The sequence below is a fragment of the Amblyomma maculatum genome, chromosome 6 (assembly GCF_055883805.1).
Source record: "Amblyomma maculatum isolate TAMU_Amacu chromosome 6, ASM5588380v1, whole genome shotgun sequence".
In the NCBI taxonomy this organism is placed as follows: Eukaryota; Metazoa; Arthropoda; class Arachnida; order Ixodida; family Ixodidae; genus Amblyomma; species Amblyomma maculatum.
Genome location: NC_139349.1, coordinates 92530808 through 92537627, shown reverse-complemented (window position 1 = coordinate 92537627; position 6820 = coordinate 92530808).

Genomic DNA, 6820 nt, shown 5'->3' with positions numbered 1-6820 from the left:
TCGGTGCTTCTCTGTCATTGGGGCAATTTAACACGCGTATCATAAGGATGCTATGGACTTAAATACAATTTTCAGGCATTACAAATTTTATACTTGAGCTAGAACAACTGTCTACCGCACCTTAAACTTTTCGCGTTTCACTGAATTTGAAAGAATGAAATGCATCGTGAGCAAAACAACTGAACCGCGTGCAGCTTGACATCCAGCGCGGCTGACAAGATCGCAATATAAAAAATTGCAAAATAGCTCAGCTGATTTTCACTTCGAATGTGCAATAACATCATTTTGTAGGAGGCAATCAACACCGTTTGAATTTTCTCACTTGAAGGTAATATCCTTTTTTGCACTAAGTGTTGCACTTACACTGTTCGGGCTTTTTTTCCCCGGAGTTGATGGTAGGCATTACATATGCTCAAGTGTCGTGACCATTTTATAATATCTAATCTCATAGCGTTTCGTGTGCAGGAGCAAAGCTCAGGCCATTTTACAAAAAAAAAAAAAAAAAAAAAAAAGAAAGAAAGCTTGACAGCCGCACGCGGACGATTAAGCGAGTTAGCTGGAGTTTTGAAAATTTAAATTTAGGTCATCCAATCTGCTGCCAAAGTGTACATCACAAAACAATGATTCGTTTAGTACCTCCTGCACCTCTTTAGGACCCCTAATTCAACTGCCATTGCCCCCAAAGGTCGCACTCTATCATGGTTTCGAGGTCATCTGTGCAAATCTCTAGCATAGGCTGGGATTTATTTCGAAAATTAATGATATGTGCCATGTGGTGCCGCTTCATTTGACATCACTCAGAACCTTTTACCTTAAACGGATAGACTATAATTTTACCACAAATTATGTTTATAATTGGTGATGCACCCCCATTCCCAGGTGGAGTATTAAGGCCGATCGATAGTATAGCAGATAATGCAGAGATGGGGGAAGGTGGGGGGGGGGGGGGGGGGTGCATGGCTTTCATGTCGTCGCACATGGTGGACCAAGTGGTGCATTCCAATGTCATGTGCCCACGTGAAAGCTAAGAAATTATTAAGACGATCGCCTTTGTAGGCTCATGAGTGTGGACAGGATCTGTGCGTCCGCGGAAGGGGTCACACCGTCATGGTCGAGAAATGAATTGATTGAAGGTTTCATGAGATAGAGGGCGAAAAATATCTGTGAAAAATTTCGCTGATGTGGAATAATTCATTAATTCACTAGAGTAAAAGAGTAGATTAGGCGCCAAAATAGCCCAGGAAGTCGACATAGTCTACAGACGTCAAAACAACCACAGACGTCAAAACTGTGCAAAAAGAGTGGGGAAAAAAAGGAGCAAACAAGAAAAAGAAGCAAATGAGTGGAAAAGCGACAAATGAGTGCAGAGTTGCGGAAAGGATTTCGCCTTACCGCACTTAAGAGAAATCTAAATGCCACCAATGAACTTTTTGCAATGTTGTAGCTATGATCTTGCGAGTTGGCCGCCATCTTGAATCTGAGGGCGACGGAGAGCGATGAAGCGAAATCTTTGGGGCTGGTTCTAATGTAATATTTTTTTGACAGAATCGCGTCGATCACACAGTGCCGGACAGCAGCTTCGTTTGTGCCCGATGGATGGATGGACAGAATTTAAGGGTGTCTCCTTGGAAAATGGGTGGTGGCAGTTGCCATCAAGTTCGAGTTTTTTTCTTTATATCTTGAATGTAATGCTGGTATTAATTCGTCAACTACTTCACCATCTGGGTAACTGTTTTTTATTTTATTTCTACCCTTCTAACCTTACGCCATCTTTCTACTTTTCATTTCAATCGCTTTTTGCTAACTTGCACCGCCGATTACTTGACCCTAGACTGGTGACTGTACACCCTAGGACCTCCTCAAAATAATTTACCAGTCCAGTTAGCATGGGAATGTAAAATAATAGCGGCGCGGAGATTGAGCGTGCCTCGTGAAGCCATGCCGCTGAAGTTTATTGACTCGATCGTGATTCTCAACACCCGACACTCTTCACAAGCTGCGTTGTGGAACTTTAGGTTCGACTGTGGTAAGCTGAATCTGGTTGGCACATGCGCTTTGAACGACACGTGCCAGGTCGATTCGTTGAATGCCATTATACGGTGATCCCGATTTTTTTTTTTTTTGCTTTTGTTGCGCAACAGTAATCTTCCGAAGAAGCCTACTTGACGGCTGCAAGATCGATGCCTTCAAGAACCTATTTGCAATTGCAGCCCCAGAATAGGAAAACAAGCCTCCCATCGGGTAGTGCTTTAAATATACAACACTGAAATTGCCAGAAAACTATGTAGTTCGGAATTTTTCTTTCTCGTAAACAGCGTGCCTTTATTGGATGTAACGTGGGACGATAAAATGTGTTACGCAACTAAAACGCGAGGCAGTTCTTGGTTACAAAAGAAAAGAAGTAACTTACGGACGGCGAAGTAGCAACATGCGTGCCGTTCTGCAGAGCTTCGTAAATTGCGAAAACAAAATCACTCCTCTTTTCCCTACCGCTCGGTCCATTAAAGGGAACGCAACCTTTCTGCCCAGCTATGAGGCTACCTCGCTTAGTGCTAACCGGATGCACCCTTCTTTGTCAAAACCGGTTTCGCCTACACTGGCTTCTGCGTGGCTTGACTAAAAACAGTATTTCGCCGCCTGGGCAAGAAGTAAGGCTACGAAGGAGTGTAAAATAAAGAAGCAAAATCGTAGTGGCTCGGCAAGCATGAAGGCACATACAACGTCGGTATACGTGCTGGAAGCTGATGAAATAACTCAGGCACGCTTCACGAACCGATGCGATGAGCTGCCGCAAGTACCTGTCCCTCACTTTGCGCAGTGGATATCGCAATTTATTTCGCAATGACGTGTACCTTCCTTAGGGGCACAACTCTGTCGCGTAATTCATTTACATCAAAGAAAGTGGATTTTTCCATAGCAGGCTGAATCGATACCTAAGAATTACGAAACGAAGTACTGAATACAAATTTGGAATGTCTCCCAAGGCTCCGCGCTCAAGAAGAGCGATATTATGTCTTCTTCGTTGCCGCAGTCGATCTGGCTATTCCGCTGACAAATCAAGCGCCTTTCAGTTGGATTCACAAAGAAATACAAGAAAGAAAAGCAAACACGCAAGAAAGTATTTACGTCATTCAGTTAAGAAAGAAATCGCAAGTGATTATGGCTGGGTGGAAACGTAAGCCGTTAAAGTAGCTGAGAAGCAAATTTTTTACGAAGGTGTGAAATTTTCTAAGCTTCGTTTTGAGGTATAACTGTTCATCAGGCGTTGCTTCATAAGCGTTGCTTCACTTGCGACTACAGAAATGCTGATTAAAAGAGTGTCCCAGGTTTGGTTTGGATAGGAGAAAAAAAAAAACTGTTGTTATAGGAGAACCTGGTGGGATAAACACTATCAGTAGTCAGTACTATACCTGAAGGAAAGGAATATGGGTCAAAACTTACGAGGGACACTAAAGCTTCGCCTTTAAGGGTATGAAGCGGCAGTGTAGGCTGTCACCCTACATATCGACCCCGCTTTACCTAAGCCGTATGAACGCGCCTGCGTGATCTGGGAGTAGCGTGCTTCACTTGGCATCCGCGAGCACCGGAAGGTTAATTCTTATTCCACCTTCCCACGTTAAATGAGCAAACCGAGTAGGCAGCACCTCACAACGTTCTGATCTCATGTGGCGTGCCAATAAGCCGCACATACCGTACAGGAATCAGCGCTCAGTCACGTCTGCTGCCAGCTGTAATCCTGCCAGCGCCATGCCTGCGATATTTCGCTCACAACGTGGCGGTCTAGTTGCACGTCCAAGAGTTTCACGTAGCAGTTGAGCGTAGCGGAGGTGCAGGTCCCAGAGCCACAAGTTATGAGAGAAACACATAACTCTTGCATTCAGAAGGCACGCTTATTGGAACAATTAAGGTGAATGCAGGCTCAATGCGTGTATTTTTGGCGGTGAAAATTTTATTCCAGCCTTAATACTGCTGCAGCGAGTATCACAGTTTGTTAGTGACAACGAATTAAAAAGAAAATACCCGGCAAGTAAACGAGTGACATCACTTGCAGTAAACATCGAATGTCTCAATCCCTTTCTGTTTACCTATAAAGAAGAAAACTTACCATACAATCGATTGATTGCTTTTGGCATAAAATCGGCTTTTCGCTCAAACATGGGCATTCGGAAAAAATAAATTCTGCAAAGTCAACAAGGCAACGAGGTAGCTTTATTCAAAGTTGGAGTTTAAGGATGGACTAGAGGAAACCGATATCCATCCATCCGTCCGTCCGTCATTGCGGGGGAGCCAATGCCGCATAGTTTCGCACTCTACTGCTGCTGTAACCCTAACGGTTCTTGGTAAATTGATGAAATTCTGTAGCACTACAGTCCGAACCGTTGCCTTCTACGGCAGATACGTTGCCTTGAGTGGTAGAAAAGCGTCAATTGTTCTCCCTTCTCTCCCATCTATGCGGATCTCTTCTCACTTGACTTGGTACATCTCCCCTTGTAATTTTTCTGCTTGAAGATGCTTCATGTTCCCTATGTTGATTTCTTCTGCATCCTCGTTTCCACGGACTCCCTCTCTGTTTCTTCGCCATTTTCTTAACAAATAAATGTTGCCCCTGCTCCCACCATCCCCTCCAACAGTAGCCCAAATATTTTCCTGGTAGCTGTCCAGCTCGCTTTCTCCCGTCTGTGTCTGAGCGCGGCACATAGGTCGCGCCGCGCTCAGGCTCCTCCAGAGCGCGACCCCATAAAAAGTCACACACAACATCTACTGGGCTCCAGGACAAACTGACATAGCGGGGAACGAACGCGCCGACGAGGTAGCTCGAGGGTACACGAGCCGAGCTTCCTCCCAATCGGACGATCTACCCGAGCGAGTCGGCCATACGTACTCAGACTTTCTGAACTACTATAAGGGGGTTCGGATCGGCTATCTGCCGCCTCATCGGGATCTAAAACAACAAGAGGCAGTGTACTGGCGAAGACTGCAGACAGGAACATTCCCTAACCTGAATATCCTAAGCAAAATTTTCCCGCCACAATAACGGGACACCTGCCCATGGTGTGGTAGCAAACCTTCGTTATACCACATCACGTGGCAATGTAGAAATAACGATAGCTTTCGTAAAGACCCGAGTGCTGAACAGTGGGAGAGCCGGCTCTCCAGCGGCGATTTGGATTGCCAAATAGGTCTAATCCAGCACGCCCAGCAAGCAGCGAAGCTCAGCGGAGCCCTGGAATAGGGGCACCAACCCTGTGAGAAGACGGAAGATGGACCTCTTCTGCTACTAGCACAAGACCTTCCCAGAGAAATTAACGTATTTCCTATCCTATCCAATCCTACTCCTCTCAATCACTCCTCAAACATTTGCTAAATTCCCTACCTTTGAGTGGTAATCATCCCACGTCTGCTTGTGCCCCTTGATTTTGTATATTTTAACGTGCCTTGGAGTCTAGCTACCCCCTAGCTATCCGACTCAGCTTAATTTCCAACCCTGCTCAAAGCATTGATCGCATACACAGGATCGCATTGCCGAAAGTCAGCTTACCGCTTGTCACTTCCACCTATTTTAATTTCAGGGTGCCCTATTTTTCGCAACAGCTGCATTCCTCTTACTTTTACGAACTGCATATTTTTAATGCTCCGCTGGAGCCATTATAGCCATCTCTTGTGTGCACCGTGAAATTGCCTAGCTTGTCTACTAAAATAGTAGCGAATTTATTGATTTATTTACTTGTTTTCTATAGTGCATACTGCAGACCTTTGTGTCCAAGCAGGACCGACATATACAGATGAGATTATTACAAAAAGATACGGAACACAGTCAGGAGATGTACACATAAAAATTGTGAAGTGCATCCAAGGCAACGCCATGGAATGACTCCAACCGGATATTGTCCATGCATGGAAAAAAAGAATAATTTATAAATAAGTTTTCGAAAAATATGGTGCTAATGTGATGATGTCCAGTTTTTCGGGTGGACAAATTGGAAGGTACTGAGAACGGTTCAAATCTAATTCTCGGTAAAGCAAAGAACTGAGAAAGTCAAGGCGATTTTTCTTCTTAGTGTTGAAAGCTGTTGAATAATATTACCCTCCATGAGCTAAGTGGGGGAGGCTGATTTAAAACTTCGTATAAATAAATCGCCTTTCTCTCAACCCGCTCTTTTCTACTTATATTTAGTAAATGGGTAAAAGACTATAGACGCATACTCGATCTTTAGACTGATTCATACTATATTTGTCCGTACATTTCCGCCGACGAAACATATTTTATCTATATGCGAATTCCAGGAAAAATTGTCAGCTATAGTTACACCAAGATATTTCAAGCTAATATCACGCTAATTGGGAACCTGGCGTGTGTACCCCGCGGAAGCCCCTCCAGAAACAGCTACCACTGTAATCAGCACCTAACCATTAATTCGTGAAGCCAGAGACGCTCCCAGAGTAAAACCTCTCCGAGTACAGTAGCCGAGCTCTGACATGGATCATAAGATGTCACGCCTAACGTTCAGTCGTTGTCATCCACATAAACTCGACTAGTCAAGCATGGTGACACAATGAAATGCAATCACTGACCAAGTTTAGTGAGCGTTTACTATAACCAGAAACGGTCTTCACTTTACCGATGATGATGCTGATGAAAATTCTTTGTTGCAGCCTGAAGTAAAGGTGGATTCCTTTCAGGGTGCGACTGGATTGAGCATCAGCCATTGACATTGACCCTGCCGGTGAACATCATGTGCACGAGTAGATCCTGGCTAGACATCTCATCCCATCTCTCAGTTGGATTATCGATATTGAACAACCTTGGATTATAAGTACG